Source organism: Gopherus flavomarginatus, chromosome 14 (genome assembly GCF_025201925.1).
Source record: "Gopherus flavomarginatus isolate rGopFla2 chromosome 14, rGopFla2.mat.asm, whole genome shotgun sequence".
NCBI lineage: Eukaryota > Metazoa > Chordata > Testudines > Testudinidae > Gopherus > Gopherus flavomarginatus.
The window spans coordinates 6847830-6875524 of NC_066630.1; the positions used below are offsets into that span (position 1 = coordinate 6847830).

Sequence of the window (27695 nt, forward strand, 5' to 3'; positions counted from 1 at the left end):
GCCAATGGAGACTACATGTCCCAGCAGTTTGGCCATATTGCATGCTGGGTCTTGTGGTCTCTGCAGACCACCCTTCTGTCTTAGATTCCTCTCCCCTCCATCCTCCCAGTAGAGGAGGCCTTAGGCCTCAGAGTTTGGCTCTGGTGCGGACTTTCCCACAGCTTGGAGGTGGTGGGATGGATCCGGGGTCTTGGATCAGCTCCTTCTGCCCTTCCATGCTGTCCTGCAGCTGTTGGAGGATGGACAGTTGGGAGGAATCTGATTCCCCCTCTGTTCTGCCCCTGCATTCCCAGCTCTGTGCTAGCCAGTGAGTTTGAAGGCAGAGGGAGAAAGTGCCAAACCAAGTGTCTGGGCTGGCTGTCAGAACCGAAACCCAAGCCAAGCCGGTGGGGCTGCCTGCGCATGCAAGCCTGCTGCAATGATGTGTAAGGTCACTGTGACCGCTGGGAGGGGGGCCTGCCAGGACGTTCTTACTGCCCGAGCTCCTCGGTGGCTCATTCACGCGGCCTGTTGCAGAGAGAGTTTCTCGGCTCCGAGCCAGAGTTCAGCTTTGCTTGGCTGGCCAGCCTTCGTAGAGGATGTGGTCCAGGTGAAATGGAAACGGGCACAAAACCCCTTTCATGCACAGTGGATGCCTCCAGGGACGGCTGTCTTGTCTGAGCACATCCTGTCGGGCTGCGGGGATTTGTGACACCATGTGTTGCCTCGGTGGGTCTGCAAGCCCCGACAAACTCAAGGGGGAGGAAATGTGCTTTGGTGGGTCAGGCTCTGAGTTAGGTCAGACTTGCTGTGGTCGGGTCTTGGGCGAGTCCAGGGCCGTCCTTAGGATTTATGGGGCCCTACGCAGTATTATTAAACTGGTGCCCCTATGCCGGATCGCAGCCCAAGTTCACAGCCTGGTGGGGGAGGGGGAGGAGGGACTTGACAGCAAAGGATAATGAGATGTCCAGCCTGCCTCATGGTGGCGGAGAGTCACAGTTCCCCACAGAGACTTCCATGCCCTCTCCCTCATGCAGAATGGACATGAAGAAAGTACCTAATTAAAAGCACTAAAATTTGGGAATAAAAAATGTCAGTCACAGGTTTTTTGATATGCCCTGAAGTTTGTCAGAGATTTATTTACAAAAACTTCATAGTAAGGGTGAGTCAGCTGTCCTGCTGAATACAACATTACATATAATGAAATACATGATGCAGCTCTTCTCTGTTTTACATTTTCTTCATCAGTATTTCTAAGTTGAATTTATATTTTAAATGTACTCAAATCTTAAGCCAGCATTCCAGATTACTACATATTTAACTCACTGAAACAAAGACATTCTTTTAAATTAATCAGAGAGGTTTAGTGTGTTCATAACAATGTTCATTGCTTTTAGAAAAAGGGAACAGTAATTTACTTTGTGTGATCTCCATAACAAGAGACATGGTTATGAAATTTCACCAACTTTAAAAAAATATGTTTCCAAAAATTTTAGGTATAACAAGGATTTTGTCTTACTAAGGTACTGATTTTGCTGAAGGGTTCTTTTAAAACTAGTTTGTTGGATAGTCAGAAGTAAAGAAAGGGAACTCTTTGTCCAGCTATCTGGAAGGGAAGGACTGTTGTCCCTTTAAGGGCTCTCTTCAGTGGGGAGTGGGGGAAGAGGTGGTGAAGGGATGGTCAGAAAGGACAGAAAGACTTGGAAGCACTTTTTTTTTAACTATAGTAATTAAAATGTGTATTTTAGATAAGGGAGGTATTTTGAAGGATTTATTTAAAAAACTATGTCTGAAGATCCACACATTTAAGGCTAAAGATGATTGTGCATCTAAAACTCTATGCAAGCATTTTTTAGAAATATGATTTTATAATCTTCACCAGCTCACTAATGAAATATTTTTAAAGCAAATTTTAAACTAAGGTCCTGTAGACTGACATCTTCTGTGTAAATATTACATTAATGCACAACTGCTTTTGTCAGTAAAGTCAGAAACTGACAGTATAAAAATGTATTTGGGCATAAGCTTTCGTGGACATCTGATGAAATGGATTCTAGTCCACAAAAGCTTATGCCCAAATAATTTGTTAGTCTTTGAGGTGACACAAGGACTTGTCCTTGTTTTTGCTGATACAGACTAACAGGACTACCACTCTGAAACCTGTCAGTATATACCTTGGGGTTGGCAAATGCCTGTTAAATGGCTTTATTACCCCTTGAATGTCTCTTTAACAGTTTCAATGTTGTGCTAATAGGTCTGGCAGGCTGGAGGTTTTTTCACTTTTAACTACTAGATTCCCTCCCAAGGAAGACTCACCAGGCTAGAGCAGCCATCTGTGGGAGCCTGCAGGAAGGGTCAGAACAGGGATAGGAAAACAAGAGGGTGGACACTAAGACCCAGTGGTGCCCCAAATTTTCAGGTGCCCTACGCAGCTGCCTATGTTGCCTATGCCTAAGGACGGCCCTGGGTGAGTCACATAGCTGCAGTACCCGTTGTAAAGTGGGGATCTACACCCCTGCCTCATAGGCTACGCCCTGCTGTTTGCCCTGTGCTTTGAGATCCTCAGATGGGAGGGAACAGCTGGGTGCCAGGATCAGTCATTTGAGAGGGATCGTTTTTCTCTGTCCCCCTCCTCTTCTAACACTGCAGCTGAAGCAGGACCCTGTGGTTGCTTACACTGCAGCCAGAGGCATAATTCACCATCTCCATGTCGCTGTGACCCATGCGTGGCACTCTGCGGAACGTGGAGTCAGATGCAGCGTGCTGCCTCAGGGCCTGATCCTGGGTGCGCTGAGCTCACAGACACACTGGCTTCGGTGGGAGTTGAGGACGCTGCCACCTGCTCTGGTTGGTGCAAACTGCCCAGATTTTGGGAGCCCTTCTGCCTCTCGGCTGCTTGTTGTGAGTTGTCAGACAGTCCCACTCGCCTCTTCTGGCCATTTGGCTCGTGAGGCTATGTACAAAGCCTCGGCAGGCTCACATTCAGGTGCTCAGAGATCCAGGAAAAGGGCAAAACCTCTTGGATTTTGCCTTTGATAAGGCCCTTGGTAAATAGGAGGCAGGAGAACAGGCCAGCCCAGCTGCTAAATTTCAGGGCTGGGAATCAAGGAAACCTGGACTCTCTTCCTGCCTTTGCCGCTGATCTCCTATGTGACTTTGGGCAAGTCACTTAAAGCTGCCTAAGGGGTTGAAACAGCCAAATACCATTGACATTCAGGGAGAGTCTTAACCTCTCTGTGCCTACATTTCCTCATCTGGGAATAGGGATAATCCTACGGTAGAGGTTAGAGGCTCCATTTTTAAGAGCAACACCCGTTCAGATCCTTGGCTGGAGAAGGCCACCGAAGCACAGAGTGCTCCCTGCAAGGCGGTGGGCTGGGTGCTGTCGAAGGCCCAGCAATCGCACGGCTCTGGCTGCAGAATAAATAATGGGCAATGCTGAGAGGGCTGGGCGGGCTCTGCCACAGGCGAGCATGGTGCTAAAGTTACGGATGGGGAGACCCAATTCCGCTATGGCCCCTGTACTCCACTCTGGCAGGGTGAAGAGTCATTCAAGTGATGCAGTCAGAGCAGGGCAAAGGCCCATGGGCACCTCCAGACAAGAGACTCCATCTCTTGGCTGAAATCACATTGGAGAGACTAAAATCCCCTCCTTTGGAACCGTGAGCCGGCAGAAATGGGCTGTGCAGCGACTCTGGACATCTGAGCTGCCGAAGAGGCACCTGATAAGGAGAGGGAACCTCTGAGGAGTCGAGGCTGTCACGCAGCCCTCTTCAATCAGTGAAAGTGACCAATTGGGCTGGGAGTTCTAATCCCAGGGCTCACGTCAGTCCCTTCCACTCTTGGGACACGGCTTTGGCTTGAAATTAGAGGAGACCGCTAGAAGTCAGGATACCTGCGTTCTCTTCGTAACCCTGCCACTCACTTGCTGCCCAGTCTTGGGGCAGTCATTTCCCACCGTGACTCAGTTTCCCCATGCGAGATGGTTGAGCCTTCCCTACCTCTGGGGCACTTTGCGGATTAACGAGTGCATTGAGTGACTGCTACATATGCCCACTGAACTGGGCTGTTGTGAGCGCTGCTCCACACACCCTCCTTAGCACAGATCACCGGTCAGGAAGTGGGGCCACGTTATAAGTCCAGGCTATGAGCTGTCTCTCAGGAAGCCTCTAATCAGGTATTAGCATCATCCTGTCAGTCAGTAACAGTGGGACAGGTTCCTGGGGGCATGTGGCTCAGCCTGACTCTGAAGATCCCCAAAGTCTATCCTTGCAGCCGTGTAGAGATGGGGTCAGGGGAGATGGGTATGGAAGGGGGCTGCTGTCGTGGTGAGAGCAGAGGCACCCACAGCTGCAGAGTGGGGTAGAACAGCGTAGAGTGGCTGTGTGTTCTCAGGAGGGCGGGGGGCGGGTGGCAGCTGCAAGTCCCAGCTGCAGAACGGCAAATGCTACAGTGAGGTTTTTGTGACTGGGCCTTTCCACTGACTCTGCTGGGCCCTGCCCCCATGGGGCCCTCCGGAGGGAGATCCCTGAGGTGGGTTTCAGATGCAGCCCTCTCAGCTGGGATGGGCTTGCAACAGGCATTGCAAAGAAACAGCCCGAGTCCGGCTTGCTGGAATGCCTCAGGCAGAAATGCAGGTTGCACCGATGCAGTACCCAGGAGAGAGCATCCCTCGCACCCGCCGTCCACAGAGTTCATTGTGCTTGGCAGACTCAGGGCCCAATCCTGGATGTGCCCCCTGCCCCGAACTCCCGGTCGCAGGAGTGTTCTGGGAATGGAGGTTGGCCAGAGAGCTTGAAGCTTCACAACCCTCATGAGGGTGGTGACTAGTATGTGGCCCAGTGGATAGAGCACTGGACTGGGAGGCGGGAGAGCAGGGTTGAGTTTACAGCACTGCCACTGAGCAGCTGGGTGACTGTGGACCAGGCACTGCCTCTCCCTGTGCCTCTGCTCTGCAGGAGATCAGACTGAACATCATGGTCCTTTCTGGCAGTGACTCCTCTATTTTACAAGTGGGGAAACTAAGGCACAGAGGAGAGAAGTGGCTTGACCAGGGGAGCCTGGGGCTCCCAGTCCTGTGCTTTAGCCACCAGGACATCCTTCCCTTAGGCTCCGTCTCCATGCTGGAGGGGCAGGGCTGCTCATTCCTTTGTGCTGAAGTGGCAGGAGAGGTGGAGTTGCTGCCAGCTGAAACCACAGGTCTGTCCCTGGGCACGGCTCCCACATCGGGGCGTGACACCCCCTGAGAGTGGGGTTTGCATTTGTCAGAAGCTTGGGTGCAGTCGGTCAGTTCCCCCCCCAACTCCCAGCTGCATTTGCGTTTCCCAGAGGGCTGCTTTACATGGAGGGACTGAGCAGCTTCCCAGCTGATCTCTCTGTGGCAGTACCAGCCAGGCCAGGAGATGGGAGCCCTAGCCACGATGGATATGGTGCAGTAGCATGGTGTTCAGACTGTGGGCGGGTAGGGAGGCCCCAAAATCTAGCACGCCGTCCGCCAGGGGAGCCTAGACTTTAGAGAGGAGAAAGGCCACTTGGTTACATTGCGGGCTCTGTGTGGCAGGGACGATTCTGTGTTCGTACAGCACCTAGCGTAATGGGGTCCTGGGCCGTGCCTTGGCTTGTTAATCCCCCTTGTCAGTGCCTGGTGCTCTTAGTTTCTCCTCCGTTCCTCCCACATACTGAGCTCTGTCCCACCGAGCTCTGTCCCTACACCTAGCCGCCCTGCTATTCCAGCCTTGGGCTCCCCCCACCCCCCCCAGCTCTGCTGATGCCCCTCTATCCTAACCTGCAGCTCCCCTTTGCCAGTCTCCTCTTCGGCTCACACCCAGAATCCTGTGCAGCAGTGTCTCTGCCACTCCAGAGGCTCTGGGGGGCAGCGGGAGGTGAGGGACAAGTGATGGCTCATGGGGGCTGGGGACCCTCCTGGGGAAGGGGGGCGCAGGCTGACGCCTGCTGGCCTCTGGGCCCCCTTCCGTGCCGGTTGCTCTCTTCTCAGCAGGAGGCAGGCAGGGAACTGTGAGGAGGCCCCAGGCTTAGGCGAGTTAATCAGGGCACTCTGAATCATTCCCTGGGTCCTCCCTGGGCGGCAGCCGACTCCGCTTGGCTGGGCACAGCCCTGCCGTCCCCACGGCAGTGCCATGTTCCACTCTGTGCCACGTCACCCCCACAGAGCAGGGGTGCACTGGGCTGTGCAGAGAGGTTCCTGTGAAGTGCTCAAAGCTCCTAGGCTCTGCAGCAAAGGTCAGGCCCTGGACACCCCAGTGGGATCAGACAGCCCTGCACCATCGGCTCCAGTGTGGTGGGGAGCCGAGCCGAACCTGCTCTGCCTTGGCTGCTGTGAGGGCTTATCTACAATTGCAGGCGTTACTCAGCTGCAGTAACGATACCAGATTAGGTAAACCGCATTGTGCCCCTGTGTGGATGCTCTCCTGTGGAACAGAAGTGGCCTTAATTGAGCTCACTTCGGGTCTAATGCGGTTGAACTAATCCACTTTACATTCACTCCTTTAGTTAATTCAGATTAATTTTCCTCAGTGTCCCTGTCTGACAAGGCCTTAGTTCCCCCGGGTTAGGTGGACCTCGTCCTCTCCTTTGTTCCCCCTGCTGGCACAGGGAGCTCCAGGTTGACACACACATGGAGTTTGTCCGGTAAAGGCAGTGGGCCTGATGCTGTGCTAGGGCGACTCGCTAGGGTGCTCCCAGCAGGCTCTTGTGCGAAGCCAGCTGCTTGCCATCCTGGTACTGGAGAGAGCCAGGAGGGCTGTGGGCTCTCCAGCCCCCTTCTCCCGGCAGGCGTGCACAGCCCCCAGAAGAGCCTGACCTGGAGCCCCTCGTTCTAGACAGGGGATGCTCTAGTGGCTTTTTCTGGAGCGCTGCTTTCTGGATCCACAGCTGGCCTGTGAATGGGGCTGATTGTTTGCGGCAGGCTGGGTCGGAGCTGGGCTGGCGGAAGCAGCGGCGTCTAGCACTGTGTGTGGCCCCGGCTCAGCGCTGGCTGCTGTGACACAGGGAGCGGGATTGCTTGAGCCGGTTCCCAGAGCCTTGCCCTGTTCCAGGGGCAGCTGGCGCTGGGTACAGGATGGCAGCATTCCTGGGACCATCCCCAGAGACCAAAGGCCCTTAACGAGGGCCGGTGCTGATGTTCCCAAAGGGGCCACATGACAACCTCAGACACAACTGACATGAATTTGTGGGTCTCAGCCAAGCTGGACTCTTTCCACCTCACAGAAGCACTGCAGGAGTTAGCGTAATTCTGGCTGATAGACCCAGGATTAGAACAAGGGGGGCACTGTAGGTCAGGAGTGAGGTGCATTGGCTGAAGTGTGGGGGGGGGCACTAGCTGAGCTTTGTGGGAAGGTGGGGGTGCACTGGTGGCAGAGTTGAGGTGGGGGGCTTGGGCCAGGACTGGAATATCAGGGGCTACAGGTGAGGAGGGAGGGGTACCTGCAGGGCTCTGGTGAACGCCGGCAGTGGTTGGTGGGACAGGGGGCAGTTAGGTGCTGGCTCTTGCCAGCCCTGCTGATCCCTCGCTGTGCCAGGCACCCCGCCTGCACAGAGCGTGAGCCAACGTGATGCCGCCTACAGGCAGCCGCCTTGTAATGTGATAAATGCAGGCCTGTCCACTCGCTAACCTCCTCCTCTCTGCAAGCCTCAATGGAGAGGAGCCCTGCAGCCACCACGCTCCTATCGCAGCAACACAGCAGCTTGGGTTACACTCCTGAAAGCCCCTGTTTTTCCAGCCCATGATGGGTGCCAGGGAGGGGGAGGAGGGAGCTATGCTGTGTGAGCATCCTTGGCACAGCCCTGCCCCCGCTGCTGAGTCCCTGGCCCTGGGCACTTTGCATTTGGGAGCTGTGATTTTAATCTGTTCAACTAGGGGAAGTGGCAGTGGGGTCTAGTGGGTTGAGCTGAGGACGTTGCACTGGGAGACCTCGGCTTTATGCCCAGCTCTGCTGGCTGGGTGACCTTAGCCAGTCACTACAACCTCCTGTGCCTCAGTTTCCCCAGCTTTACAGTGGTGCTACTCCGCCCCCCATGGGGATTGTGTGGACAGCTAAGAGCCCATGTGCATGGGTTTGCCACCATGTGGCATCTGACTCTGCAGGTACTGAACTGGTGGGGGGCTGAGCACTGAGAGGGAACGAGGGGCACAGGCTGATCTTTTGGGAGCATGTGGAGTGAAGAAGCATGAGCCAACCCTCTCCAAGCCCCCTCTCCAATCTTCCCCACCGGGCTGCTCAGGAGCGGCCTGTGTGCGCGGCCAGCTGCCGGGCTGCACAGGGAAATCCCACAGCGGGCAGAGACCTGCTCCTGATGCAATCCCTGTCCTGCCTCCTCGCTTCTGCCCCACGGCTAGGGCCTGTAGCACTGGCTAAAGGCAGCGTGAGCTCCAGGGCCCCGTGACTTGCTGGACCATCTAACCATTGTTTGTGCCCCCTAGTTGTCCCTGTGCGCAAAGCTGAATGACCCCAATGACCCAGCCCATATGTCCCCAGCCTCCTGGGAGACCCCGGTGCAGCCAGGCCCAGGATTCCTCAATCAGCAGCAGCCCTTTGCTCTGGCTCCCCTTGGACACTAGCAACGAAAGCAGCTGCGAGGGCTCAGCAGGCCAGCATGAGTGGGGGCAACACTCTCAGTGCTGCCCTCTAGTAGAGAGGCCCTGCATTGCACCGCTTGCTCCAGCCAGACTGGGCTCATTCAGGGTCCTGAAGGAAATCCTACTGCTCTAGTGCCTGTGCAGAGAGTCTCCTGCTTCCTGGGGCCAGCTCCGCTTCCTCCCCTGAGCGAGACTTCTCCGCTTCCCCTGGACTGGATCACTTAGTGCCTAATGGTGCATCTGATTCCCACGGCTTTTAAGTGTTTAATGCTGCATGCAGCTCATGGTGCCTCTCTTCTCATGCTGCCTAGGGAACTACCAGTGACTGAGGAGCCCAGTTCTTCGGAGCAGAGAGCAGGCTAGCGGGCTGGGAACTGGGGTCTGTAGGTATGAATAATGAGTGTCTCCTGCTCAGGTGCTCCATGAACTAACCTTGTTATCTCTAGCCTGCTTCTTGCTTGCATATATATACCTGCCCCTGGAAATTTCCACTACATGCATCTGACGAAGTGGGTATTCACCCATGAAAGCTCATGCTCCAAAACGTCTGTTAGTCTATAAGGGGCCACAGGATTCTTTGCTGCTTTTACGGATTTGAATGTGTTCTTCTGTTGTGAACATTGTGGAGAGAAGCTGGGCAAGAGGCAGCTGAGGCTTTTGGTGCTGGGTAGGTGTGGGAAGCAGTCTGGGATTGTTGGATGTTTCTGCTAAAATCATCAGTGGTTAAATAGTTAACAGCCTTGGGCCTTTACACACCATCATTAGGTTTCCGTGCTAACACCCCACTGAGCTGAGTGGGGCCGTTGGTGTCTGGCTGCAGATTCAGGCAGACGATGCTGCGTTCACTACATATGCGCCATGTTTTCCAGGTTTCCGTCACAACTGGGAGGACTAGTGCTGGGTTCCGAGCCGCAGGCTCTGGGTCTCCGGGGGCAGGCAGATTCCCCCTGGCTCCTCGGCAGAGATGTGAGCCCAGCCCGCGCTGCCTCCCTTCTCCCGCTGTGCTGGCCCAGGTCGGCTGTCTTAGTTGTCCGCAGTCAGTGCCTGGGGCTGAGTCACAGGCTGCTGAGCTCTTGGGCACAGTGTGGAGGGGAAGAAGCCCTTCTCCATGTCCTGTGCAGGTGTGCTGGGAGGACACCAGGCATCTCAGATATGCGGTTTCTCCGGGACCAGCGGCCCTTACGCTCCACATCCTGCACCTCCTGTGGGGAACAATGGAGACGGTTCCCCCTCCCCCACTGACAGCAGTGGGAGCTGCCAGTCTGGCCCCAGGTCAGTGTCTGTCTCCCTGGCCTATGTCCCTGTCTGGGTTTTAATTCCTCAAGCCCCCTGCAGCCAGGGGCGGGGACAGGGCTCTGGTGGCAGCAGCAGCATCTAATCTCCCGCCCTGACCAAGAGGTTTATAATCTCTTAGAGTAATTAACCAGGTGCAGCCACGTGGAGTTCCCCAACGCCAAGGCACTGCCTCCCCCAAGCCCTGGGCAGAATCTCTACGCAGGCCTAAAGGCACTGCCTGGGGAGCGAAGACCCAGATGGCTGTGGAAAGTTCCCCTGGCGCTGCGTGTACCCAGGGGAGCTGCATGGGCAAACCCCCTTGCCCTGCACCCAGGGCCCTGCGTCCTGGATTCATTTAATGCCCTATGTGTCCTGCCTCACACGTGAGCTCCCTGTGCCCAGAGCCCCCCTGCCCTGGTGTTTGTGGAGGTGGCACAACCTGCCCCATATAACCTCTGCTCCTGCCCTGGCTGCCAGATGAACCTGCCAGGGTCTGGCTGGGGTGGCCAGCAAACACACCGAGGCGTGCGTCTGTGCGGAGCAGCGACACAACACCACAGCCGGGCAGCCGCCTTAGGTGGCACACAAGGGGGCTCTTGCCTTGCCACCAGACGGTCGTGTACAGCACCTGCGACCACTGGGCTTTGTTGCAGCCAGCAGCAGGGTGGCAGCCCCACCCCACCCAGTGTGCCTAATGCCCTTGGTAATACCAGGGTGTGCTGCAGGCATTAGCCTGCCTTCCACGCTCCCCGCGCAGATGGTGTGTGCTTAATCTGCGGATTAATAGAGCCATGTACCGCGCTGGAAGTCTGGCTTTAGATGGCAGGCAGGAGCTGAAAACAAGCCCGTTAAGCCGTCGCTGCTGCGTGAAGGGGGAGATTGTGTCTTTAATACCTTTGCGCTGACATCTCGGCTCGCTGTGTGTGTGCAGGGGTGTCCGTGGGGTGTGAATGTGTGTGTGCAGTAGGAGGGGTGTTTGGGGTAGCGGTGCAGTGGATAGAAATTTCTGCCGGACCGGTATGTGTACAGCCCCTGCCTTGTTCTTTCATCGCCACGGGAGGCGCCCACTTCTCTCTGGTGCCTGCGGAGGGTTGTGCTCCCGCAAAGCGCTGCTGGCTGCTACCTGCTACCCAAGCTGGGGTCAAAGGTTACGTGAGTGGCTGGGCTTTTTCTGATCCTTTGATCTTTACAGTGTCAGGGCTGGTGTGTGTTCGGGGGCGGGGCTGGCTGGAACTCCAGAGCTGAATGTCCCCCAGATTAGGGGTCTGAAACCCAAACTTCCAGGGGGTGCCTGCCAGGGAGGTTCCTGGCATCAGTGGGAGCTGCACCTGTACACGGCTGTGATGCCACCTTTCAGGCGCCCACTGTCACGGAGTCACCGGGCGATGCTCTGGAACTGCTCCCCACCAAGCCAGTCAGGACTTTGGGGAGCCTCCTCTCCCTTGGAGCAGACTTGTTCAGGGCAAGAAGCTCACACGTCTTCACCTTCCTGGGTCGCTCCTTGGAGCATTCAGCATCCTCTGCCCCTCCGTGCGCTTCCCACAGTGAGCCCACCCCAGCGGGGTCCTGGGGAAGCCACAAGGTCCTGCACCCCCACTTTGCAGTCAGACGTGACTCTCAGCCAGCCAGTAACACAGAGTTTTATTCGATGACAGGAACAGGGTCTAAAACAGAGTTTGTAGGTACAGCGAACCGGACCCCTCAGCCGGGTCCATTCTGGGGGGCAGTGAGCCAGACCCCCACGTCTGCACTTCACTCCTCGTCCCCAGCCTGCTCCAGACTAACAGCCCCCTCCAGCCCCTCCTCTCTGCTCAGCTCCTTTCCTGGGCCAGGAGGTCACCTGATCCCTTTGTCTCCAACACCTTCAGCTGGCACCTTTGCAGAGGAGGGGCCCAGACCATCAGTTGCTAGGAGACAGAGTGCCAGGCATTTAGGTGCACTGGCCCCTTCCTCTGCAGCAATCACACACCCTTATTCCACCACCTAGATATTAAGAACTGCCTCGGGGACACTGAGGCACCAACACAGTATTCAGAGAAAACATTAAGAACATTCCCAGTTCGCCACACCCACGCTCCCAGGTGTCAGCTTGGGAAGCATGAGGGGCAGGGAGGGGAGAGCAGGGGGACTGTGCCATGAAAGGAGACCACGGTGAACGGCGATGGCAGGGGGCTGAGCCGTGAGATGATGCTAGTGTGGCCTGGGCCCGGAGCAGGAAATCCATAGGATTCACCTCTTGCAATGTCCCACTGGTTTGGGGAGGGAGTGGCCTCGGGACTGTACTGCTGCACCCAGCCTCCTGGGGCACCTCCGGCTCCCCTGCGTGAGCCCAGGTACTGGGCTGGAGCCAGAGTGCAGAGAGATGGGAAGAGGGATTGCTCCATGGTGTCAGGTGTCCCCCTGACCGCAGGCTCCGGCCTGCCCAGCTGGCATTGTGTGGGAGGGGGTGGGGCTGTTTCAGGTCTGGATCCGAATCCTGCTGCTTGGGTTCCTTCCTGGCTCAATCCCATCTTGGCCAGCGAGTGCCGACGGGGCCCTAGCGAGAGAGGGGCTGTTGGCCAAGAGCAGAGGCCTTCAGTCTCCCCCATCAGAGCCCTGGAGGCTTCCCTGCTGGCTTTGCATCCCATCCCGGGGTTGGGTTGTGGCCCCCGGGGCCTGATTCGAGTGGCCTGGCCCTTGGGGTGCCAGCAAGACACCGCTCCATCTAGGGTTGGCCTGCGGTGCTCCCTCCCTAGCTGGCTGCAGGCATGCCAGGGAGCTCTGATTGCTGCCTGCTAAGGGGTATGGGGCATGGAGTGGGGGGCCCTCCACCAAAGCCCCCCTTCCGGGGGTCCTGTTGCTGGCATGGGACAGACCGTGATTGTTCCCGCGGCGGAAGGGAGATGCGCTGGGAACTGCAGGGCCTCTCCATGCCCTTAGCAGAATCTGTTCAGGCCTCTCCTTCAGGGCACAGTTGAGTCTTCAAACAGAAAGGTCTCGGAAGGTAACAGTGAGCCGTCCCCTGACCAGGGCAGGCTGTTGGGCCCCGGGCCTTTCTGCTTGGGTCTCTCCCACTGCTCTAAGGCCTGCCACTGGATCCCCCCTGCTTCCTGTCTTCGGCTGAGCCCTCTGACCCCTTCCCAGCTTGGTCAGATAATCCCCTCTCCCAGGTCCAAACACCTCTCCTAGGGGCTCTGCCTCCGCCCAGGACTGGCTGGCCCCTGGCCCTTACCAGGGCAGAGCACTCTGCAGTGACAGAACAGTGTGTACGGCCCAGAGCTAAGGAGCAGCCCTCCAGTGCCAACCCGGCATGTGGGCGAGGACGGGCCTGCACAGGTAACCTTGATCCCTCCTTGCTCTGCAGCCCAGCATCCTGCTGCTGGTGCCGTGCCGAGCCGGGAAGAACCCGCAGCCAGGGGGATTTGAGCGCCCCATCTGTAATCCTCACACCATGCTCAGCGTTCCGCCTTTCAGAAGCCCCAATTAATCATTATTAATTTAATCCAGCGTGACTCGCAGGCGTTCTGACAAGACGAACTGCCGCTTCTGCCACCTACTCGGGGGCAACCTTATCAGGAGTCACTGGTTTCATCAGAACGTGCGCCTGGGCCCTAATGAATTTCCTGTCTGTCCAATTTGCTGAGCGGCCGTCATCGCCGAGCGAGGTGTTCAGGGATCCCGCTGCGGCGGCTGAGAAGAGCCGGAGGGGACGCAGTGGTTTGGGGTGAGGGAGGCATATAGACTTTCCCGGCAGCCCTGTGTGAGGCTTGCACCTTAGTGGAGCTCTAGTCCAAATTCCAGACCCCGGTTACACCTGGAATTGCATCACGATTGCCACGCTTTGCCAGGCTTCCCGGTGAGGGGGTGCATTGGCCCCTTGGTCCACGTGACTGGGCTCTATCACCCTTCCCTTGGAGATCTCCAAGCCCTTGTCAAGGAGTGGTAGCCTCATCTCTGTTGTACTGGTGGAGAAACTGAGGCACAGGGTGGTTTGGTGACATGCCCAAGGGCCTGCAGTGAAAGCAGCAGAGCCGGGAGTATCGTTGGCCTTCGTGGTTGGGATCGGGGCCCGGTTGTGCTAGATGCTGGGTGAACATGTACAGAGATGCAGCCCTCCCCAGAGAGAGCCGCTCTCGGTCTGATTGCGAGACCAGGCGGGGGCGATGAGCGGAAGGAAGAATTGGGGCAGGAGGCCGAGGGGACTAGGGGAGGGATTGGGAGGGTACGCAGACCCCGTTACCCAGCAGGATGATTCGGAACCACAGGAAAATAGGAAATCTGCTCCAAGCCAGCACTGGCAGGCTGGTCCCTGCCAGGCCTGCCAGCATGCATGGCTCCTGAGGAGGGCATGGAAAGGAGAGGTTGGGGGATTAATTCCAGGATGGGTGGGCAGGATGGGAGGAAGAACCCTGCTCTCCTAAGGCCCTATTCCCTGGGCCATGATGCCTGCTGGGGCAGTGTGGGGGGCTGAACCAGGGTTTCAACTGCTGACACCTTACCCTCTCAGGGAGGGATTTATCTAGATAGAACATGGCCCAGTGGACCAGGCTGAGCCTTGGGCTGTTGGGCACGTGCCTCAGTTTACCGCTTGACATTGCAGGTCAGTGGTGCTGTGCGGGCACCAGGCTGCATGGCCCCTTGCCTTGGGCTGTGCTTTAGATGCAGGGAGTTTCAGGGTGGAGGCAGCAGGTGTGTATCTGGGAGCCGAGGGAGGGAGTGCTGCATGAACATGAGATTCAAGAGCGGCGTTTCGGATGGGGGGATTTTCCAGCATAAACCCCCCCTTTGATCAGAACTAGGAGTGGCGCCTCCAAAGCCCCTCCCCCACCCTTTCCATCTCACCTCATCTGCTCACCCTCGCACGCTGGACACGCTGCTTGGCTTCCAGAGTGTGTGCGGGGGGCGGGGGGGTGGTCTCGCCCTCTGACCATCACCAGCTCTGCTCCCAGCCAGCCTATCAGGCTGTTGGTTGGGCAGACGTCTGGGGTATTAAATGCGGCGAGGAGACCAGCTCTCCTCTGGATTGCTTTGCCAGAGATCCCCGTGCAGGTTGCACTCTGACTGCTGGGCTCTCCTGGTCAGGGGTTCCCAGCCTTCACAGGTATCTGTGCCGATTTATCCAGCTAAGACCTCGGCTGTGCCAGCCAGTGCTCCCTGCCTGTCACCCCTCCGGCTCTGCTCCAGGTCCAGCGTGCACAACTGAAGGGGATGGCACAGAAGCCCATCGTCAAGGTAGGGAGAGCCCGAAGTTCCTGTGCTGACCTGTGCAGGGAAGCGACATGCCCACATTTCCCTGCGGGCCCATCAGCTCCTGCTGCATTTAGGCTGGCATCTTTGCTGCATCAAGGGACTAGCCCCTCTAGTTGCAGAGGGATCCTTTCACATGTGGCTGATGCTGTATGTCTGCGAGCAACCAGCAGCAGTAGGGGAGGGCTGGTGACACAAGAGTGTGGGCGGGCAAGGCAGGCACAAAGGGGCATTCACAGCTGGCAGGGATGATGATATATAATACTGGAAAGAGGGCAGCTGCTGCTCACAAGGGCCAGCCACTGGAAACACTGACTCTGAGCACCATTCAGCTCAATGGCGTTCAACGGCCCCATTAAGCCCAAAGGTGATGTTAACTCTGAAACCTACTGACAGCAGGACAGCTGATTGATGGGGGTAACTCATTCACTTCGTTACATTTTAGCAGAAATTTTGGCTGTGTGGGGCTTGTGAGCAGTACATGGGGTTGGATGCAGAGCTTGACTGGAGCAGCAGCGGCTGGTAGTGGGTGTGCCAGGCTGTGAGATGGAAGAGGGAACACCACAGGGCAAGGTGGTGGGCGGTGATGTGTTTTTGGGGGAATGCATGCACAGTCCTTCTCCTTGGCATCTCCCTTTTGGTGATCAGCCACATAATGAAGGAGTAGGGGGAGATCCCCTTGAGATCAGGACAAGGTGGTGGTGGGATTCAGAGCGAGACCTCTGCATGGCCCATATGCCTGCCAGGTGCCAGCAGAGAGGCAGCCCTCATGGGAGGCTTCAGTGTTATAGCCAGATTGTTTCAGAAATGGATGCTGTTCCTTTTGGTTACTTGAGCTGAAAGCCGACATCTTAGCCAAGGAGAACATGTCCCGTCAGGCCAGCCCAGGCCCCTAGCTGCTAGCCCTGCCTGGACCCTGCTTCTGGGCACTCAACAGCACCCCCTTGTGGCTGTGGGGCATGGCATCTGGGCGTTGGGCAGAGGGAGATGGGTGGGGTGAGAATGGAGCGTGGTCTCTGCCAGTCCCAGCTGTGGATGCCGGGGCCCCTGGAAGGGGGAGCAGGGAGACCGAGGCAGCATGCTAAACCTTGGGAGCTGAGCCCTGGGGGGTCCTGGTTGGAATGCAAAAGAGTTGGAGCCTCTGGACTTCCCTAGGGAATGTGGACCCGGAGGTTCCAGGATCTTGGGACAGTCTGGAGCCCTGCTCTGCACCAGCCCTTCTGCTGGCCCCCTTGCTGCAAAGCAGAGCTCCCCAAGCTGGGTCTGCTCCATGGGGCAGCGTCCCTCCATGGGCTGCTCCCGCCTGCACCGGCCAATGCTGTGGGTTTGGCGTGGCCTCTAGTAGCAGCAGCTGGAGATCTGGTGGGCAAATCCCCGCTCCTCCTCCACTCTGCAGCAGCTTCGCTCCTGGGGCAGCACCCCCTACCTGGTACCTGGCCAACCGGTTTCAGTGCTGGGTGTCCGTGGGGGGTTGCCCACACAGGTGGCAGTGCTGCCATGCCCTGTGGTGGGGTTTGGGTAGTACCTTTGGTGGAGCCCGTGGCAGCCTATTTCATCTGCAGCAAGCTGCCCAAGCCCTAAACGCTGACTCGAGAGAAGCTGCGGGGAGTGGAGCTGGAGCCTGGCCAAATGGCTCCCTCCCTGTGACCTGGGCTGAAGAGCTGGTCTGACTGCTTCCCAGGAACCCCCTGCCCTGCCCCGCCCCACCCCGCTGCTCCCCTCGTCCCGGGCATCTGGGCTTTGGTCAGCCCTGCTCCGTTCCCCTCTCTTGTGTCCTCTTGTCCCACAACCCCGGCTCAGGAGAACCGGATGGGGCTCCCTTCCCAGCCCACCGGCTGCGCTCTGTAAGCCTGCGAAGCACTGGGAGCGGGTGCAGCTGGGTGCAGGTGCTCAGTGGAGAATAAATGAACCCCATAAGGGGCGCTGCGGCGTGGGCACTGTGTGGCCGGGGGTGCTGTCGCTGGGTGCTGGAATGCAGGCGGGGGACGCTGCAGCTTGGGTGCCGTCGTGTGGGCCAGGCAGGGGCAGCGGGGCCCAGCAAAGCTGTTAGTGGGCGAGAACCTACATGCCTGGACTCCGTCCTCGTTTGTTGCCCTGCCCCTGGCATCTGGGGCAGCTGCTGCTGCGGAGGCAGGTGGAGGTGTTGTTTGTGGTGGGGGCGCACCCAGCACAATGTACTAGTTCTCTGGAAGTCCCCGGAGCTGCTGCGTCCACGGAGCACTCGGTGCTGCCAGGAAACAGGGCCGCGTTACCTGTGTCTGCCTGGCAGGCGGGCGGGGTGAGATCAGGGAGCCAAGTCGCTGTCTCCCTGCGGCTCCACCCTGCCAGGCTAGGCTGAGCGGAGCCGGAGAGGCAGCCAGCTCCCAGCAGCAGGGAATTTCCACCCGCAGCAATGGGGCCCCTTGAGTTCAGAGCGCCAGTGGGATCCGCGTACCGCAGGCTGAGTGCTCGGCCGGGAGCTGCCTTCCTCCCACAGATGAACTGATCCCAGGGCTGACACTGGCCACCTTGGTCAAGGTGCTTAAGGGTCTCTGTGCCTGGGCAGGGTCAATGATTCTCTGCCGTGCGTGTGTGTGTGTGTGCGCCTAGCTGATGTTTGCAAAGGCTGGTTCTAGCTGCTGTCTTTTCTTCCTGGTGGTTCCTGGCCCAGCCCCAAGCCCTGACCTACGCCTTGTGGGAGCCGGGGCAGGGCTTGGCTGCCGCTGTGCAGTGAGCTGTGCGGTAGCTGGGTTTGGCTGCCCCGTCTCACGGTTTTTTCCTTTTATCCCGCTGAGATCACTGGGAGCCACCGGCTGGCATGAGTGAAACACCCTCGCAAAGCAGCTTTGTGTAGCCAGTTTCCATCTAGACTCGCGTCTGAGCGGAGTCCAGTGCTTGGCTCTTGGCACCGCAGCGTTTATGTGGGCGGCTGGAGCTGTTACGGGTGCTTCTTGCTGCCTGTGTCACCTGCGTGTCCTTGCCCCTCACCTATCCTTGGTCAGCCAAAGAGAGTGGCAATTCTTAGCCCCTCCAGAGGCCCTACCAGTGCAGCAAGCAGCCTGTAGAGGGTACTGCTGAGCTTTAAACAGCTTCTCCCAAGAGCTGATTGATGGTGTGTTTCACCCCTGAGACAGGGGCAGGGCGGGCTGGGCCTGGGAGGGGCCAGCTGATGTGCGTTCCTGATGGGATGGTCCGCGGTGTGCTCGGCTTGGAGAAGCCCGCTGGGTAGGTGTTATAGGAGGGCAGAGCTGTCCTCTGGTTAAATTTGTCCTTGGCTGGTAAGGCGGCTGTTCTGGTGGTGTTCCTGGCACAGCCACGCGCGCCTGTGTGTTTGGGTCGTGTCGAGGAGAAGGAAACGTAAGGCTTCAGAAGGGGTGGGCCCAAACCCAGCCCTGGGAGCTGCGCCTTCCTGCACCCGGGCCCAATGCAGGCCAGGATTTGCAACCCTTTGAGGCCCAGGTCCTCAGCTGGTGCCAATCAGCATGGCCTCATTGAAGTGAGTGGAGCTATGGTGCTCTACGCCCCGCCCCTATGGGACCCCAGCCTGGCATGTGCCAGCCTCCTGGGTCACAGCCCTCCGGGGGTCCCTTAGGCTGGAACGTGCCCATGTCTAGGTCTCTGATACCGTGTGTTCCTCTTTCACAGATCCTCCCTGACACTCGTTAGACTGAGCACTGCATGACCTGCGTGCATCCCACCCGCACAAGTTAGCTGCAGTAACGAAATCCTGGGGGCCCCTGCCCCAGACAGGCTGGGGGCAGAGGTGAACAGGTTGCTGTGCGTGCGCGCACACACGCGCACGCGCGCACACACACACACACACACACACACACACACACTCTGTGATGCAGTAGGGACTGTCTGTGTGGGGAGCGGGAGAGCAGGGGAGGACTTTAGGGGATGGACGATGCCAGAGCCTGTAACCTGAGCTAGGTAAGGGAGGGGAAAGGTCAACACCTTTGCCCGGGAAGGGGACAAAGGAAGGGAGTGGCAGGAGGGAAGCAGTTTGAGTTTGGGCTTGGGGCTGTGTGGGCGGAATTCAGGGTATCCTAGCTAGGATCCAAGCACCCTGAAAGCCCAGAAGGACTCGGTGGAGGGGTCCTGACTGTGCCTGCAAGCTCTGCTGTAACCTGTGTTCCTGTTGTCCAATAAACCTTCTGTTTTACTGGCTGGCGGAGAGTCACTGTGGGTCCCAGGAAGAGGGGTGCAGGGCCGGACTCCCCCACACTCCGTGACAACTGGTGGCAGCGGCGGGAGATACTGCACCCCGTGGACGGCGCTTCCTGCAGTAAGTGACTGGGGAGCAGTAAAACGAAGAGGTGATTAACCCCTGGGAGTGTGTGCCCAGTGAGAAGGACTTTGCAGTAACAGGGTCCCCCGGGGGATTGCAGCGAGCGGTCCCAGGGGCGGAGGAGTCTGCAGCTCGACCCTGGCAGAGAGGTGGTGACCTCAAGAAGGGCTGGTGCACTAGGGGTCCCCCTGGAAACCGTGGGGAGCGGCGAGCACCCCGGCCTGTGAGTGGCCAGCAGGAAGATGTATGCCAAGCGGCGCAAGTGCGACCTGCTGGAGCTGTGCAAGCAGAGGGGGCTGCACCCGGGGAGACGCACCAAGGACCAGCTGATTGCCCAGCTGGAGGAGGGAGACCGCATGAATGAACGGAGCCCTGTCTCTGAGGGAAGCAGCCGAGCAGATGCAGCGCAGGCACCAGTGTCTGTCCCCGCTGGGAGTGGTCAGCCGGCAGACGAGGGCTTCCCGAGACCCCCCCTTCCTAGGCGTAGAGGAAGGGCTGGGAGGAGCCCAGTGTATACCGAGGGCACCGTGACACCCCCGGCCAGCAGGGGATCCTCCCGGCGACGCTCGGCATCCGTGGAGCGGATGCGGCTGGAATATGAAAGGGAGCTGAGACGGGAAGAGCTCGAGTTAAAGAGGCGAGAGCTGGAGGAGAAGGCGAAACAGCGTGAACATGAGGAGAACCAGCGTAAACATGAGGAGAACCAGCGCCAGCGTGAGTGGGAGGAGAAGGAGAAACAGCGTAAACATGAGCTGGACCTGGCCCGGCTGAGGAGCAGTGAGGCTCCGGCTGCGGTGAGTGAGGGGGGACCCAAGCCTACAAAGAGCTTTGATAAGCACTTGCTGCCCCGGCGTAAGGAGGGGGAGGACATAGATACCTTCCTGAGGGCTTTTGAGAATGCCTGCGAGCTGCACAGGGTTGACCCTGCAGACAGGATCGCAGTTCTCACCCCCTTACTGGACTCCACAGCCGTGGAGGTGTACAGCCGACTGAAAGGGGCGGAGGCAGGGGACTACGAACTGTTCAAACAGGCCCTGCTCCGCGAGTTTGGGCTGACTCCTGAGATGTACCGGAAAAAGTTCCGGAGCCAGCGTAAAACCCGTGAGGTCACATACCTACAACTGGTCAACCGGGCGCAGGGGTATGCCCGCAAGTGGACAGCTGGGGCCCAAACTAAAGAGGACCTGCTTGACCTATTCATACTGGAGCACCTGTACGAGCAGTGCCCGTCCGACCTGAGGCTGTGGTTGATGGACCAGAAGCCGGAGAACCCGCAGCATGCAGGCCAGCTGGCCGACCAATTTGTGGACAGTCGGGCAGGGGATGGCAGGGAGGAGTCTCGAAGGAGCAGGCCTGCCTCAACGCAGAGAGAGAGTCAACATGGGACCTCCCAAAGGGGGCCTATGGAGAACCCCCCCAAAAGGGGAACATCCAGCGGCAGGTCCCTCCGACCCACTCAAGGGGACCCACGAGATATGGGCTGCTATCGCTGTGGCCAACGAGGTCACATACAGGCCCAGTGCCCCAAGCTCAGGGACAGACCAAGCAGACCCAACCCGCAGAGGGTGGACTGGGTAAAAACCCAATCGGAGGAGGGGCTACATTCTCAGGAAAGGGGGGTTGGCAACATACCACCTATGGATGCTCCCGGTTCCGGGTTTTTGGTTTACCGGGTGGGCGCGGGGCTGCCCCTCCGGAAAGAGTGCATTGTTTCCCTGGAAGTGGATGGGAGGAAGGTCACTGGGTACTGGGACATGGGCGCAGAGGTGACGCTGGCCCGGCCCGAGGTGGTGGCCTCAGATCGGATGGTGCCCGACACCTACCTGACCCTGATGGGCGTGGGCGGGACCCCATTCAAGGTACCCGTGGCAAGGGTACACCTGAAATGGGGGGCCAAGGAGGGCCCCAAGGATGTGGGGGTACACCAATATTTGCCCACTGATGTGTTAATGGGAGGGGACCTTGAAGACTGGCCTAGTAACACCCAGAGTGCCCTGGTCGTGACTCGTAGTCAGAGTCGGCAAATGGCACTGCTCCCCGACAACGTGGAAGGTACTCGACCTGAGGTGCAGGACCCTAACTCAGGGAGCGGGGAACGCCCAGGGGCACGGTGCAGAGAGGCTGCGGCCTCAGACCCAGCCAGCAAGAGAGAGCCGGTCCCCATTCCTGTCCCAGCTGCTGAGTTCCAGGCCGAGTTGCAGAAAGATCCCTCCTTGCGGAAGCACAGGGACCGGGCTGACCTTAGTGCGGTACAGACCATGAGGAGAGGTTGCAAGGAGAGGTTCCTGTGGGAGAAGGGGTTCCTATACCGAGAATGGGCTCCCCCAGGGGAAGTAGAGTCATGGGGGATCAGGAGGCAGCTGGTGGTTCCCCAGAAGTTCCGTCACAAGCTATTGTACCTGGCCCATGACATCCCTCTCGCAGGGCACCAGGGAATCCGGCGCACCAGGCAGAGGCTGCTACAGAACTTTTACTGGCCTGGGGTCTTTACCCATGTCCGACAGTACTGCCAATCCTGTGACCCCTGCCAGAGGGTGGGGAAGGCCCGGGACAAGGGGAAAGCAGCTTTGAGGCCTTTACCCATCATAGAAGAACCTTTCCAGAAGGTGGCCATGGACATAGTGGGACCTCTCAGCAAGATGACCCGGTCAGGGAAGAAATACATCCTGGTGGTGGTGGATTTTGCCACTCGCTACCCCGAGGCGGTGGCCTTGTCCTCTATCGAAGCAGACACAGTGGCAGATGCGCTGCTGACAATTTTCAGCCGGGTGGGGTTCCCCAAGGAGGTCTTAACGGACCAGGGGTCCAACTTCATGTCGGCCCTGCTCCGGTCCTTATGGCAGAAATGTGGGGTCCAGCACAACTGGGCCTCAGCGTATCACCCCCAGTCCAACGGGCTGGTAGAAAGGTTCAACGGGACGCTGAAGATGATGCTAAAAACATTTATGAACCAGCATCCGCAAGATTGGGACAAGTACTTACCTCACCTGCTGTTTGCGTACAGGGAGGTACCCCAGGAATCTACCGGGTTTTCACCTTTCGAACTGTTGTATGGAAGGCGGGTGAGGGGGCCCCTAGACCTGATGAGGGACGAATGGGAGGGGAAGGCCGCTCCCGAGGGAGAGTCAGTGGTGGAGTATGTCCTGACCTTCCGGAAAAGACTGGCCAAGCTCATGGGCCTGGCCAGGGAGAATCTGGCCCGAGCCCAGAGGAGGCAGAAGGTCTGGTATGACCGCACAGCACGAGCCCGTGCCTTCGCCACCGGGGATCAGGTGATGGTTCTTATCCCCGTGAGGAGAAACAAACTCCAGGCCGCCTGGGAAGGGCCCTTCAAGGTTATCAAGCAACTGAATGAGGTAAACTATGTGGTGGAGCTGTCAAACCGGGCACATCACCGTCGGGTGTACCATGTGAACATGATGAAACCATACTATGACAGGGGGAATGTGGTGTTGGCCGTGTGTGGACATTGGGAGGGGCAGGGAGATGACCCCTTAGTGGATCTATTCCCTGGGACAAAAGCTGGTTCCCCCCTGGAGGCGATTCCCCTCTCTGAGCAACTGACCCCGGGCCAGCAAGCTGAGATCAGAGGGGTGCTGCATCTGTACCGACAGCTGTTTTCCAACCAGCCGGGACGCACTAATTTGACTGTCCACCGGGTGGAGACCGGGTCACACCCCCCTATAAGACGCTCCCCTTTTCGGGTCACTGGTAAAACTGCCCAGGATCTTGAAAGAGAGGTCAGGGACATGCTGGCTTTGGGGGTGATCCAGCCGTCTTCCAGCCCTTGGGCCTCGCCAGTAGTGCTGTTTCCCAAGAAGGATGGGTCAATCCGGTTCTGTGTGGACTATCGAAAGCTCAATGCCATCACCGTATCTGATGCCTACCCTATGCCCAGGCCTGACGAGCTCCTAGACAAGCTGGGAGGTGCTCAGTACCTCACCACTATGGATCTTACCAAAGGCTACTGGCAAGTGCCGCTGGACGCAGATGCCAGGCTGAAATCGGCATTTATCACCCCTCTGGGGCTCTATGAGTTTTTGACCCTGCCCTTCGGCCTCAAGGGAGCGCCGGCCACCTTCCAGCGCCTGGTGGATCAGCTACTGAGGGGGATGGAGAGTTTTGCCGTGGCATATATTGACGACATCTGCGTCTTCAGCCAGACCTGGGAGGACCACGTGTCCCAGGTTAAACAAGTCCTGGACCGACTCCGAAAGGCTGGGTTAATAGTAAAGGCTGAGAAGTGCAAGGTGGGGATGGCTGAAGTATCTTACCTGGGCCATCGGGTGGGGAGCGGCTGCCTGAAGCCGGAACCAGCCAAGGTGGAGGTGATCAGAGACTGGCCTGCTCCCCAAACCAAAAAACAGGTCCAGGCCTTTATTGGGATGGCGGGGTACTATCAAAGGTTCGTGCCCCACTTCAGTGCCATAGCCGGCCCCATCACTGAACTGTGCAAAAAGGGGAAGCCAGACTAGGTGATCTGGACTGAGCAGTGCCAGGAGGCTTTCCGGGCGCTGAAGGAGGCTCTTGTTAGCGACCCAGTTCTGGCAAACCCAGATTTTGACAAACCCTTTATGGTGTTCACCGATGCCTCAGACACGGGACTGGGGGCGGTGTTAATGCAGGAGGATGAAAAGGGGGAGAGACACCCCATCGTGTACCTGAGTAAGAAGCTGCTACCCCGGGAACAAAGCTACACGGCCATCGAGAAGGAATGCCTGGCCATGGTGTGGGCCCTTAAGAAGCTAGAGCCATATCTCTTTGGGCGACACTTCACCGTGTACACCGACCACTCTCCCCTGACCTGGCTGCACCAGATGAAAGGAGCCAACGCCAAGCTCCTGAGGTGGAGCCTGCTCCTGCAGGACTATGACATGGACGTGGTCCATGTGAAGGGAAGTGCCAACTTGACAGCGGATGCGTTGTCCCGGAGAGGGGACCCTGAACTTCCCCAGGTCACTGGGCAGAGTGACCCCGCTCAGTTCAGTCTCGAAGGGGGGAGAGATGTGATGCAGTAGGGACTGTCTGTGTGGGGAGCGGGAGAGCAGGGGAGGACTTTAGGGGATGGACGATGCCAGGGCCTGTAACCTGAGCTAGGTAAGGGAGGGGAAGGGTCAACACCTTTGCCCGGGAAGGGGACAAAGGAAGGGAGTGGCAGGAGGGAAGCAGTTTGAGTTTGGGCTTGGGGCTGTGTGGGCGGAATTCAGGGTATCCTAGCTAGGATCCAAGCACCCTGAAAGCCCAGAAGGACTCGGTGGAGGGGTCCTGACTGTGCCTGCAAGCTCTGCTGTAACCTGTGTTCCTGTTGTCCAATAAACCTTCTGTTTTACTGGCTGGCTAAGAGTCACTGTGGGTACCAGGAAGAGGGGTGCAGGGCCGGACTCCCCCCCACACACACACACACAGAGTGCATTGCAGATCTCCATAGAACAGTCCAAGGCAGCTGTGTAACAAGAGGCTGTGATCCTGTTGGGGGCATCTGGGGATGACATAACACCTGAGAGCCATGCTCCATGGGTTTGTCCTAGGAGCACAGAGCTGACATCCATCAAACCCAGTCCTGGCTCCTTCAGAGGCTGGCACCAGTGTTTACGAGGAAGGGGTGACTAGCTTTGGCAGGGGCCGTCACACCCTGCTCTGCAGCTCTGCACGCGTCTGTCTCATCCACTCCGGGAGCTGAAAATCCATCTGCAGGGGTGTTTGGGTTTTGTCTCAGGTGCTGCTAACATTTCCTTGTAACTTTTAGCAACAGAAGGTGACTGAGCAGTTTCTCTCAGCAGAAGAGGGCAGTGTAAAGATCGAGGCATCTGGTTCAGAGCCTGGGTTCGAATGCTGCCCAGGGTCGGTTTCACCTTCCAACCTCGAGGGCGAGGAGGTGAACTCCAGGCAGGCTTATGTGGGTGTCCGTCAGGAGAGAGCAGGATGGATGCATGGCGAGGGCCTGATTTGTCATGCACCCCATGCCGTGCCGTGCCATGCCCCTGCCTTACAGGCCCAGGGGCATGTTCTGCCTGGACTATACTCCCCATGCAAACCCGCGGCTAGCAGGGGAGTTGCACTGGGTGGAAGCAGCAGCAAGACGTCGGCGTCTGCTGGTTATTGGCCTGCACAGATACCTGGTGTTCTGGCACTTACGGCTGGTGGTGGCGGCTGCACGGGCCGGAGGTTTGCAGTGCAGCTCAGTTATTGGTAGACGTCCGTCTCAGGCGAGCAGTGGGGGCTCCTCCCCGGTTCCCAGGCTGGGGCCTGGATGCCAGTGGCTGGTGTATAGAGGGGCTCTTAGCTAATTCCCGCAGAGCTTACACCCACCTTTGTTGGTACACCAACTTCCCCGCTAAGGTGCCGGCGGCTGTTGCAGTTGGCACGTAGCACTAGCTCATGGGACTGTGTGTGCCCTGCGGAATGATGGACCCGGGGCAGGCTGAATGGGTGGTGCCGTGCCTGGGTGCCCATGAAAACCCTCCTGGTGCTCACGCACTGCAGAGAGGCAGCATCCATTGTCAGGCTGCAACCAGTGGGGCTGTCTCGGGGGGAATGGGGGCAGCGCTCCACAGTGAGTGGTTAGCTACATGGTGGCTGTGATTACTGGGGACAAGTGGCCTGCTGGCCTTGGCTATCAGAAAGGAGAGGACACAAGGCCTGGCACAAGGCTGTACAGTGAGCATGTGGCAGGACTCGTAGGGAAACAAGACAGCAAGTGTGAAAAATCAGGACAGGGTGTGTGTGGGGGGTAATTAATAGGTGCCTATGTAAGAAAAAGCCCCAAATATTGGGACTGTCCCTATAAAATCGGGACATCTGGTCACCCTAGACCCGTGCCTCCTAGCTCCTGGCCCTGGCCGAGCTGCCCCCGGCACCCCACCCAGTGCGAATCACCCCTTGGTGGCATGGCCCTGATTGCCCATCGAAAGCCATGTTTTGCCAGCCAGCTTCTGTCATCTTCGATTTCTTCCCGCCTTTGCTGCTGCTGTCTCCAGCCTGGTGACTGTGCTTGGTGGAAGGGATTTTGTTCTAGCAGGCTAAGCAGCAGCTCCCCCAGCCCCCCCTCACTCTCCCCCCTCCCCCCCAGCTCTGGAACAAATGTCTGTTCTTGCAAAAAAAAAAAAAAAAAAAAAGTGCCAGGGGTCGGCTGAGCGCTTTCCACATGACCTAGCCGAGAACAGAGGACGTCTTTGTTAATCCACTGGGCTGTCAGTTCAGCCTCTTCACCAAAGGCATAAGCCACTTATTGCTGTTCTCACCCCTGACCCTGGCTCCGCCTGTGCGGTCCCCCATTGTGCCGCGCCAAGGAAGCTGGCAAGCGATTTGGGCTCCTTCCCCACCCCGTGGCTGTTCTGCGTGGCCAAGGGAAGCTGGGGCGGGGGGCACGTCTGCGCCGCTGACCCCTCGCCTTCCAGCTGTTGAAAGGGGAGCGGAGCCGAAAGGAAGCGGAACAAAGAGCTGGGGCCGCGCTGCGGAGCAGACGGGTTCATTTATTGGAGCAGGCGGTTCATTTATTTTACTGCTTAAAGAGGAAGGATGGGCACGCTGCACCCCTCGCCTGCCCCACCCATCCCTCCGCTCCCTGAGCTCCTGGCACAACCTTCTCCCCCGCTTGATTTGCTCCTGCCAGCCAGCCACAAGCTGAGACTGCTGACTGGAACCTGTATCCTGCCCCAGGAGCATCAGGCAATCCTGCTCCCAGCACCCAGGAGACAGTGGATTGGGATCTGGAAGGGGGGGGGGAGCGAGATAGAAAGGTGTGGGTCTTCCCAGGGGGGCAGATGGACCCTTATGCTGGCCCAGGGGGAAGGTAGGCGAAGGGGGATCTCTCAGCCACGAAACTGCATTAGCAGCTCTGGCTGGAGCAGGGTGCAGTTCGGGCTTTAGCCGAAGCAGATTACGGGCTGTGCACAAAGCCAAGGGGCAAATATCGCTTCTTTTTGTGCCGCTCCGAGATGGTCCACGCAGCTCCTGGGCCCCGTTGCCGCTGGATAGCCCCAGCATGATCCAGGATGGCGCTTCTGTGGCAAACTAACCCCAGCACCCTGGTGAGGACGGCGCAGGAACAGAGGGGGGAGGAAGAGATGAAGCCACTTCCAGCTGAAAAGGGGGGATACAGGGAGGCCAGGCCAGCTGCGGGGAGCATCAGAGGAGAAGGCTCTTGCGCCTACAGCTGGTGGGGCAGATGCAGACAAGTGTGGGGAAGCAGAGTGGTGAGACTGGACCATGAGACTGGCTGGAGTGAACCCAAGGAGGGCTTTCAGGAGGCCAGTCATGGGCAGCCCCGTTCTGGGTGTGAGCCTGTGACGCCAGGCTGCCGAGCTCTGTAAGGGGGCAGCAGCAGAGAAGCTGAGCCCAAGCCATCCC

The 27695-nt window shown here is 58.0% G+C and overlaps 1 protein-coding gene across 4 annotated transcripts in view; it reads left to right on the top strand.

The window, feature by feature from the left end:
• Positions 1 to 27695, top strand: part of GSE1 (Gse1 coiled-coil protein) — a 349718-nt gene that overhangs the window by 70645 nt on the left and 251378 nt on the right. The gene's annotated exons all lie outside the window — the stretch shown is intronic.